Raw genomic sequence first — 12,016 nt, forward strand, 5'->3', positions numbered from 1 at the left:
AACTTTTATATAATGCAATACAGAATATAAATCCTAAGAGACTTATGCATTGACTTGTACACAATGTTCGAATAAAGTAGAAATTCCCTTATTAAAAACTTCACCTCATGTTCTAATATTACGGCATTTTCATTGTTGGTCATCTCATTGGACTAATCTCTTCTATTTATAATGGAAAATTTAAAAAAAGAAAAATAAGAAAAAAAACATTCTAATCCTCCCCCCCCCCACTTATCATGGTCACCAGCAAATAATATATAAAGGATTGAATCTCGGCTCTCGGACATCAAACAGGAAACCCCCAGAGCACCCCTGGCTATATATTCAAATTATGAAAATAGCCCATGAATGGGCCCCATATCTTGTCAAATTCAACCTTGATCTCTTTAAGGTTGTATCTAACTTTTTCCAAATTCAAGCAAGTCATAATATTCTGTACCCGTTGCATATGAGTTGGAGGTAGACTATATTTCCATTTCATCAAAATTGCTCATCTGGCTGTCAAGTAAAAGCTACTATTCTTTTTATGAATTAAGTTCATGGAAATATTTTCCTTTAGAGAATAACTAAACAAAGCAATAAAAGGGCAAGGTTCCAATTTAATCCTAAGAATCTTTGATAAAGTTTGGAAAAAATTTTTCCCAAAATACTTTTAGTTTTGGACATTCCCAAAACATATGAATCAGAGAGGCCTCAAAGATTTTACATTTATCACATAGTGGATCAACATCAGAATAAAAATGAGATAGTTTAACTTTAGACATATGTATTCTATGTTGCACTTTAAATTGTATTAAACAATGTCATGCACAGAATGAAGTATTATTAATCAGATCAAGCGTGATACTCTAGTATTCATCTGGAATTGATATATTCAAATCTCATTCCCATTCATTCTTAATTACCATCCCTGATCCAGGGATCCAATTATCATAAATAATTGCTATCAATCCACCATGAGAAAATTTTAAATCAAAAAGTAAATCAAGGATATTCGTTTCGGGAATCACAAGAAAATTAGAGATAATGTTTTAAGTCAATGAGCAATTCTCAGAACAAATATGCAATGTCCATATTATTTTAGTTTTGCTTCAGTGTTTACTTCATTGTCATTTCTCTTCATAAATTTTATGAAAGGATACCCCATCTTTCTTTGAAGGGATTCTTTTATTGTTCTTTTTTGTACTTATTCCTATTTCTCGGCATAATTGAATATTGCTTTTTATGAGGAAATGGAAGATGAGCTGATCACCAATGGGAAGGTCTAGAAGTAGGCCAACACTGGTAAGGAAGCTTTGGAGGATAGAAGAGTTGGGCAACGCACTTGAGGATTAGTGGTGTTGGCTGGGTTTCAGGACTAGTGGAAGGCAAATGTTCCCTTCTAAACTGGGATTTGCTCCCTGTCCACATTCCCAAGAAGTGCTTATAGCATAATTTCACTCACGGAACTACCTGATCTCAGTTTCACTGCTTATTTTTGTCTATCAACTCCCAAGAATTTTTGGTACACAATTTCATTTCAGATTAGGCTCCTAATTGTTCTACAAGATTTGATGTTTTAAAAATAATAATAAATATGCACACCTCCAGCAGGACTCTCACACAGCCTAATAATCCACTACCATCAAAATGGCAATGTTGTGATCAAATTGCCTATATTTAATTTTTGACTCCCTTGGAAAAATTAGTTTGATAATAGTTTAATATGACATTGAACACATTAATTGTCTTCAAAATTACCTATCCCAGGTAATATCAGTACAATAACTCCATTGCCATGAAATACTCTGTGAAGAGTAGGTCAGAAAATTTCATGGCAATGGAGTTATTGTACTGACATTACCTGGGATGGGTAATTTTGAAGACAATTAATGTGTTCAATGTCATATTAAACTATTATCAAACTAATTTTTCCAAGGGAGTCAAAAATTAAATGTACTCTGTGAAGAGTAGGTCAGGTTGGTACTGAATTGAATGGTTCCAAGATCATTTTTGTCCCAGAGGTTCTGGACAGAAATAAAGATTTTTGTTTTCTCTGACAGTACTGCTATCTTACCATTGACTTCCAAGATCATCTTAAACTTTACATTGAACAATTTTTTTTTCCATGAGCGGTTTCCAGGAACACTTGGGAGGAGACCTTACCAACTAGGCAGAATATGCATAACCCACAAAAATGCATTAATATTCAGATAATCACAATGCTGACATAGCCAGTTGTTAAAGCTGCCAATTAACTGTGCTGGTGTTACAGCAAGAGGAGAGGTGGGGGAGGTAGGAGGAGAAGAGGGAAGGAAATGCTGAGAGGCAGAGGAATGGCAGAAACAACAACAACCTATGACCTGCTCCTTATTTTATTTTTGAAATACAATATTAATCAACCCAGGATAGATGGACAAAGTTGTTTCTGACCTTCTACAACTGTTTCATTCTCCTCAATTGTTGCCTGATAGGCTGAACATTTTCAAAATTGTTTTATTCGCTTCTTTGATTTCCAACATCTGCCATTGTAGTGTAAGATCTTTCCAGAGCTCTGCAGAATAATTATAATGTAGCACAGGTTTCTTGGGAGTTGGTAAACCCAACAGTGAGTGAAGTGACTCTCTTAGCACACTTCCTAGAGAAACTGGTAACAGAAGAAGTACTTACCTAGTTGACCAAGGAAGCCTTTGTCAATTCTCCAAGCTCAAACTTGATGCTTTACCTAGATCCCAGAGTGTGGGTAGGAACACAATACTGTACAGATAAAAATGTACTTCTTGTCTTGTTTCTTTATTGGCAGTAAACTTGGCTGCTACATCCACTTGCACTGGACAGAAGATACATGTGCTTGAGAACACAACCAATGAGATTCCAGCTCTCAAGCACATGTATCCTGAATGTATCTCTCACTGACAAAAGAAGTTGCCTTGCACAGACTTTTATAATTGTACTCCTCGCATGATGTTTTCATACTTTTTACTTTATATCCTGTAATATTTGACTACTGTGACACTACTCTCTATACCCATGTCTTATTTATTTATTTGTTTATTTGTTGACTTGTTATTATTGAGCTACCTACTCTCTAAGTTGATTTATATGCATAGCATGTAAAACAAAACTTTTTCTTGTATTTCAGTGCACTGGACAATAAACAATTCAATTCAGTCTGGTTTCACAAAGCAGCCAGACATTGCTTAGTATTTTATTTCAATAAATCAAAATTATTAATATATTCTACGATCATTAGAACTTGTGAACTCCCTTTTGCTGTAGGGAACGACACTCTAAATTATGCAAAGAAAGCTCTGAAAATGGATTAGAAGTTTATTTTAGGCTGTGGCTACCTTAACCTGCATGATTAAATATATTAATTTCAAAAGAAACAAAGAGTTCTCTCCTTTGTCTCCTGTGACTGAAGCCACAACCTTTTTTTTTGTAGGAAATAGGGTATTTACTATATTATATGGAGTGGTCAATGAAGACTATCATCACACCTGACCCCACCAGGGGAGAAAGTTGCTGCTCTGTGGAGTACTGTATTATTGGAAGTCGATCTCTTGAACAAACATCTCTAGCGACCTGAGCTGGGCCAACAACGACACAAGGGCCAAGTGCAAGGGCCAAGAAGGCCCACCAATGTCTCTACATCCTGAGAAAATTTGGAATGTTCTCGACATCCCTCAGCAACTTCTATAGATGCACCATGGAGGATATCCTGTCAGGATGCATCACTGCATGGTGAGAGGGCTTCTCCACTTGAGACTACAAGAAACTGCAGAGTTGTGAACATAGCTCAAACAATCACACAAACCTCACTTCCCTCCATCGACACCTCCTGGTGCCTCAGAAAAGCTGTCAACATACAAAAGGATACATCTCATCCCAACCACACTCTCTTCTCCCATCAAGAAGAAGACTAAAGAGTGGGAAATCATACATCACCAGATTCAAGGAGAGTATCTTTCTCACTACTATCAAGCTTAATGAACTTCACACAAGTAAAATAATATTGCCCCCACACTGTTAAAACTGATGCAGAAGGTAGAAAACATCGCAGGCTCTGACCTCCCATTCACTGAAGATATCTATGCAATGCACTGCCTCAAGAAGGCAGCCAATATCATGAAGGATCTCCATCACCCGAGTCACAACTTCTTCTCACTGCCTGAAGACCAGCACCTCTAGACTCAAGAACAATTTCTTTCCAACAGCTATCAGGCTCTTGTTGCACTAACCATGAACTACTCCAATATCCACAAGAAGACTGCCTGCACTTTTTTTCTTGCACTATACTAAGTGTGCATATTTATTCTATCTTTTGTATTTATTATCTCTTTTTCCAATTCAATTTAACGTATACTATTTTAGTTGGGTTTTTTTTGGTGCAGCAAGTAAGAATTTCAGTGCAGATGTACATTGTACATGGTGCATAACAATAAACTCATTATCATTATCTCAGCACACATGAGAATAAAATGCAAACAAACTAGATAGACGTAAATACTGCCTGCTCTTTCAGTCAAGAAAAGAAACGCCAGGACACTAGTCACAGGGAGACATCAGGCGTTATCTCCTGGGCAGTATTTACCCCTCAACCAATGTAAGATTGTTGTGTAAGTTGTGTTGTGTTGATCAGAAATTAATTCATCCCCAGATATTTCTAATCATCGTTCTGTTCCTGTCTGGCCAATTTCTGCTGTTCTCTTTAACACCTCCTCCTGCCTTAATCTTCCTCCTAGACTGGTTTTCCATTCCCTTTGTTTCTTGTAGGCCATTCTTTGTTCTGGTCTGGCCTGTGTCTCCTGTGCTACTCCCCACCTCCTTCAGTTGGAGCATTCCTCCTAAATCGTTTTATGCATTTCCTCTCCCTGTATTTTGGGAGCGGACAATTTTGCTCAGCCAACTTTGCTCCATGCTGTGATTGCCACTTAATCACATTCCTCTTTTCCCCTGAACCATGCGGTAAATATACACTTATTAATTAATCATTTCTTTCATAATGTTTTAACCCCTAGATTCCAACAGTTGGCTGCAGTTTTTTCCACATTATTAAAGTAACTGTAGAAGAATTTAACCTCAGGAAACATGGAGACAAATATGAAAAGAAGGGTAGTGAATACAGAAATGAAAGTGTTGTGGCGGCCCACAATTGCAGAGATCGGGCCGGCACATCGCGCGGCAGCAGACATGGACAGAGATCACAAAAGCGACTCCCAGGACAATGAACTGGCAGGGGTAGAAACTGGAGCAGCATCAGACCAACAACCCTAAAATGGCGTTGGTCAAGCTGCCCAGCTAACTCAGCAGAAACAGACTGGGGAAGAAGGACATTCATATGATTGGATGTTCCCACCCGCTATTGTTATTCATATGGGTGACTCAGTCAATCAGCAAAAACGGCGGGAACTTGAACAGTATAAAAGCAGTCCTTCAAGCCCTAATAAAGGAGTGAGCTTGACCTGCCACACTGTGTGTGTGTGTGTGCTTCTTTGTAGCGGTCTGCTACAGTGTTGTATTTAAATGCACACACTGAACAAAGCAAGGTATATGAACTTAAAGTGCAGGTATGACATAAGAGAGCTATGGGTGAAGGAGGATTGCAGCTGGGAGCTGAACTTCCAAGGGTACACATCCCACTGGAAAAACAAACAGGTGGGCAGAGAGGGGTGGGTGGCTCAATTGATTAAAATAAATAAATCCTTAGCAAGGAGGGACATATGATCAGAAGACATCGAATCATTTTAGGTAGGTTTTTAGAAACTGGAAGGGTAAAAGATCATGTTGGGAGTTGTTTATAGGCCTCCAAATAGCAGCTAGGATGTGGGATACAAACAGCAAGAGTTAGAAAAGGCATGTAAGAGAGGCAATGTTACAATTGTCAAGGGGGCTTCAATCTGTAGGTAGACTGGGAAAATCAGGTTGCTGCTGGATCCCAAGAGAAAGAAATTGTGGAATGCCAATGAGGTTTCTTTTGAGAGCAGCTTCTGGTTGAGCCCACAGGGGAAATGGCAATTCTGATTTGGTGCTATGCAATGAACTGGATTTTATTTGGGAGTTTAAGGTGAAGGAACCCTTCAGAGGCAGTGATCACAATACGAGAGGAATAAGCTAAAATTGGACATTATTATTATAGCTGAGTAAAGTTAACCACGGAGGCATGGTAGAGGAGCTGGCCTAAGTTGATCGGAAGGGGACCCTAATAGAGATTATGATGGAACAGAAATGGCAGGAGTATCAGGTGGTAATTCAGAAGATACAGGATCACTTCATCCCAAAGAATAACAAGCATTCTAATGAGAGAATGAGTCTGCAGTGGCTGACAAGGAAAGTCAAAGACAAAATAAAATCTAAAGAGAGAGAATACAATATTGCTAAAAAATAGAAGATTGGGTAGCTTTCAAAAACCAAGAGAAAGCAACTCATTCATTCATGTGCTTTGCTGTTTAGCATAGGTGATCATGTCTCTCCATCTATCATGATCTCTGACCCTCTGAATGTAGTTCTCCTTCGGTGAAGGCTCCATCTTTGAGCTGAGACGATATTCGATGTTGGGTTCATGATTATATAAGGGAAAAATACTAAAGTGGTTTTCTGTTACCTTCTTCATATGCCGGATTCATACTGGACGGGTAACCCTGGCCATTAATCCACAGATTCATCTGCCCAGCATTTTTAGTTTTGCAACCATAAATTCCAATTTGTAGAATCTGCTTGTAAAAAACCATCCACCACCTGGAATCCATGGCTTGGGAGAATAAACAGGTACTACACCTTGCAAAAGGGTGACCTGTCAGCTATTGGATGGAAGGAGTGCCTTACACCCTCCTTTTGCTGAGCAATTGCGCAGCACCCACCTGACAGAAAGTAACTAATAGAGCAGTAAAGAGAGAAATCATGAGCTGGCGAATAATATAAAAAAAAGGATGCCAAAGGTTTTTCAGATGTATAAAGAGCAAAAGAGAGGCAAGCGTGGTCATTGGATAATTAGAAGAGGGGGCAGGAGACGTAGTAAAGGAAATCAAAGAATTGGCGGATGAACTGAATGAGTATTTTGCGTCAGTCTTCACTGAGGAAGAAACCAGTGACAACCTAGAAGTTTAGAGAATTGAGGGCAGAAGTGAGTGCATTTAAGGAGAAGGTGCTGAAGGTGGATAGGTCACCTGGACCAAATGGACTACACCCAAGGGTCTGAAAGAGGTAGCTGAAGAGATTGTGGACACTTTAGTAGTGATCTTTCAAGAATTACTAGAGTCAGGAATGGTTCTAGAGGAGTGTAAAATTGTAAATGTCACTCCACTCTAAGAATAGAGAGAGGCAAGACAAGAAGTTATAGATTGGTTAGCCTAAATTCAGTGGATGGCAAAATTCTAGAGTCCATTTTCAAGGATGAGGTTTTGGGGTACTTGAAATCATATGGTAAAGTAGGCCTACGTCAGCATGGTTTCCTTCAGGAGAGATCCTGCCTGACTAATCTGTTGGAAATCTTTGAGGAAATAACAAGTAGGACAGATAAAGGAGAGAGAGAGTGGGTGTTGTTTTCTTGAATTTTAAGAAAGACTTCAACAAGGTGCTGCACATAAAGCTGCTAAACAAGATAGCTCATATTATTATAGGAAAGGCACGTGTGGATCAAAGATTGGGAATAAAGGCGGCTTTTTCAAGTTGACTGTGGTGTTCCATGGGGGTCAGTGTTGGGTCTTCTACTTTTCATATTAAATGATAATGATTTGGATGACGAAAACTGGTGGTTTTGTGGCCAAGATTGCGGATAATACAAAAATAGGTGGAGCGGCAGGTAGTGTTGAAGAAGTAGGCTGTCTGCATGTTGGGAAAATGGGCAAAAACATGACAGATGGGATAGTCTGGTCATGAACTTTGGTAGAATGAATAAAGCCATAGATTATTTTGTAAATGAGGATAAAATTCAGAAATCAGAGATTGAAAGGAACTTGAGAGTCCTAGTGCAGGATTCCCAAAAGATTAACTTGCATAATCTTTTGCAAGTTAAGCAGTAATAAGGAAGGCAAATGTAGCCTAATAATTCATTTTGAGATAACTAGAATATAAGAGCAAGGATATAATGCTGAGGCTATATATAGTGTTGGAGTATCATGAGCAGTTATGGGCCACATATCTCTGGAAGGATGGGCTGGTGTTAGAGAGGGTTCAGAGGAGGTTTATGAGAATGATCCTGGGGTTGAGTGGGTTAACATATGAGAGGCATTGGATGGGCCTGCACTTCAGCAGGAAGTTTAAAAGGAATGAGAGAGGATCTCATTGAAATCGGGGGACCATGGCAAGATGACATAGAGGGAAGACGTGTAGTTCCACCTTCCCCCAGTTAGACTTATAAATACCCGATTTTAAAACTTATAAAAGTGGTTAAAAATAGTATTTACAGACTTTGGAATAGTGGAGGATTGAAATGGCTACAAACATGAAGAAATCAAAAGCTCAATTGCAAAAGAAATTACTTTATAAAAGTGTTGAAAAATTGAGGCCTACCTACCAAGTTGAAGCCACGGAGTCGTCGATTGGAGCTCCCAAGCCTCAGAGGACTCCTGCTCGACTAAGTATTACACCGGCGTCGATCGCACATTCGCAAGATGGCGCCGGTTCAGTGACGAGCTCGTCTGGCCCTGACTGGCGTGCCCGTGAACCTGGGCGTGCAGGCGGATTGGCCAAGCGAGGACAGACTCACAAGCCTGCAGTATTGCCTGGTGGTCTGGGGGTGCGCAGTATTGCGTCGGAAGACGCACCTACGCGATTGGTGACTTTGCCGGGCATGTGCGGTGCGTCGCAGGTCCGTGAGTTATTGGAAAAGGTGTGGGCTGTGTGGGAGCCTAAAAGACGGTGGGCTGACGAGGTCGGCGCACTGTCGACGGGTGTCCAGACCTGCAGCTGTACTGGAAGAGGAGCCACTGCGTTAGGAGAGGAAAAGAGCTCAACGTTACTGGAATTAACACAGGAAGAAATGGGGACTGAGACCAGAGAAGGTAGGGCTCAAGAGGAAGTGATGGAACCTGGACTGGATTCTGTGTTTACAATATTGGAAGGGATTGCTCATAAATTGGAAAACATGTCAATGCAGATGTCTGCTCAAATAAACCAAGGATTTATGGAAGTGAAAACTAAAATGAATAATATGTGTGAAGAGATGACTTTTATGAAGAAAGATATGACTTGAGTTAAAAGTGATGTTAGTAGATGTATAAAAACACTAGATACTGGACAGGATCATTTTTTAAAAATTGAAGCTTTGTTTGAATGTAAGAATTAGGTAGAGCGTAATAGAGAAAAAATGGAAAAAGTGGAGGACTCTTTCGTGGACTGGGGGATTCAGAAGAAGGAATTATTGAAGAAGATTGATTCATTAGAGAATCAAGGTCGAAAAAATAATGTAAAAATAGTAGGTCTCCCAGAAGATATGGAAGGTTCAGATCCAGTAAAGCTCTTTAAGAAATGGATTCCTGAGGTATGTAAGGTAAAACATCATGAGATGGGAATGTGTAAGGAGTTACCCTGGGCAGGGCTGTAACAAGATGTGAATGCATCCTTGTACTTACAAGATAAGAGAGACATTGATGGATTGAGAGGCAGGAAGCTAGCAGGGAAAGGATAGCAACAGTTTTAGTCATTGGACAAGTAATGATATGATGATGTTCTAAGCATGTATCCAAGGGTATAAAAAATCACCATTTTGCTGATAACGGCAGAATGCATTCTCCGACTAACATGGTTAGTCGCAAGTGTTACAATCCGGTAATAAAGAACAAAGAACCCTGATTTCGACTCAGCCTGGTGTTTGTCTCACTCATTCATGAACAAAGCAGACCTAACAGGTACTGGGCAATGAATTTTTTCTGGATGGTCTGGAGCAAGACCAGGCACATAGAGCGTTGAGGAAAAAACCATTTCCAGGTCAACCACCAAGAGCAGTTTTGATTCGTTGTTTGAAATATCAGGATAGAGAAATGATACTACGAATTGTGGTGCAGAATGCATGGCTAAATCAGACTCCAATGATGGTTCAAAATAACAGTGTTTTTCTATGCGGATTTGTGTCAAGAAATTATTAGAAGGTGCCGAGAATTTAATTCAGCTAAAGAAGTGTTGTGACGAAAAGGTTACAAGTTTGCCTTTCATTACATGGCTGTACTTAAGTGTTTTATGGAAATTTTCAGTCTCAATTTTTTGAAAATGATCATGATGCATTAATTTTTGCTAATTCGTTGCCAGATTTGCGAGGAAATGGTAGGCCGCCATTATCGTCGCCTAAAAGGAGGGTAAATGGAAATGGGAGTGGAAAGAATGGGAAACACAGAAAGAAGGAAAGAAGGTTGAATTGACGCAAAGTCTTCTTGATATTGAAGACCCGGAACAATCATTGGGATTGGAATCACTGGGTTGAATATGTCTGAATAATTACTTTGTGAAAGTCTGATTGGGGGGGTGGATGACACTGAGACCTGATAGTCGTCTGCCACTAGTGGGTTCTACCACACCCAGATTTTTAAGGAGTTACTACTTTTTAGTAGTTTACTGAGGGGAAGTTTATATATTTTTTTGCTTTTGTTTTATTTTTATATGGGGGAGGGTTTAGAATATTTAGGGAATTAGAAAGAGGAGTAATATTTTATAGTAGAGTTTTTACTGAAATGTCTAATTTGAACTTTGCAACTTTTAATGACCAAGGATTGAATAATCCTATTAAGTGTAAATGGGTATTGGTTTATATAAAAAAAAATGAAAGTCGATATTGCTTTTTTGCAAGAGACACATTTGACTGAAAAAGAACATATGAAATTGGGTTGGTCATGTATTTTCTTCATTTAATTCCAAGGCGAGAGGTGTAGTGATCTTAATTCATAAGAAATTACCGTTTGAATTAGAATCCTTTGAAGGTAATGCAGGGAGGGTTTTGAGGTTGAATTGTAAAACTTTTGCTGAATCATGGACTTTGTTAAATATCTATGCACCTAATGTGGATGATGAAAGGTTTATGTCGGAGGCTTTTTTCTTGTTAAATCACGCCGAGGAAAATATTTTGGTTGGGGGAGATTTTAACTGTGTTTTAGATCCTTTGTTGGATAGGTCTCTGAAAAGTATAAGGAAATCAAAGCTGGCAGTACAAATAGGGGCTTTGATGAAAGATTTGAATTTAATTGATATTTGGAGGAGAGTAAATCCTACATTGAAAAATTTCTCCTTTGATTCATTTAGACTTGATTCATTTTCTAGAATAGATTTTTTTTTTGGTATTGGCACATTTACAAGGTAGAGTACTCCAAGCTGAATATAAAAGCCAGGTCATATCGGATCATTCTATGTTGTTTTTTCACTTGTTAACGTCTGGAAGTGGAGCAATTGTCTTATAGATGGCGGCTTAATGCAATGCTATTAAAGAAACCAAAATTTGTTACTTTTGTTAAGGAACAGATTGCTTTATTTCTGGTTGAGAATATTAATACAGTAAGTAGTACTTTTGTATTATGGGACGCTTTGAAAGCATATTTGCATGGGCAAATTATTAGTTATACTACGAAAGTTAAAGAACAATACATGGCGCAAAGCTTAACATTGGAGAAACAAATTACTGAGTTGGAAAAGGAATTTCAGAAAGATGTTACAGAAGATAAAAAGGCAGCTTTAGTGAAGCTGAAACTACGTTAAATACATTACAAACCTATCAATATGAGCGTTTAATCCATCAATCTAAGCAACGTTATTATGAATTAGGTGAGAAGGCTCATAAGGTGTTAGCATGGCAATTAAAAACATCGCAAATTATTAATGCTGTTAAAAAGAATTCAATAGTTACCTATAAATCTCAGGAAATTGATGACCAGTTTTATTCATTTTATCAACAATTATATACTTCTGAGGGAAAGCAGGAAGATGGTTCTATTGATTTTTATTTATCTAAATTAAATTTACCTGTTTTAGGGGAGGAGGAGGTTAGGGAATTAGAAGCTCCATTTACAGATTTCGAGATTAAAGAAGCTATACAAGAGATGCTGAATGGGAAGTC

The 12,016-nt window shown here is 38.6% G+C and overlaps 1 long non-coding RNA gene across 4 annotated transcripts in view; it reads right to left on the bottom strand.

Annotated features, from left to right (window-relative positions):
- Positions 1–12,016, bottom strand: part of LOC138758093 (uncharacterized) — a 58,257-nt gene that overhangs the window by 19,376 nt on the left and 26,865 nt on the right. For all 4 annotated transcript variants that reach the window (XR_011354136.1, XR_011354137.1, XR_011354134.1 and 1 more), the window contains one exon: positions 2,413–2,533. This is a non-coding gene — a long non-coding RNA (uncharacterized lncRNA). The remainder of the gene's footprint in view (positions 1–2,412; positions 2,534–12,016) is intronic.

Source organism: Narcine bancroftii, chromosome 3, assembly GCF_036971445.1.
Source record: "Narcine bancroftii isolate sNarBan1 chromosome 3, sNarBan1.hap1, whole genome shotgun sequence".
Lineage (NCBI taxonomy): Eukaryota > Metazoa > Chordata > Chondrichthyes > Torpediniformes > Narcinidae > Narcine > Narcine bancroftii.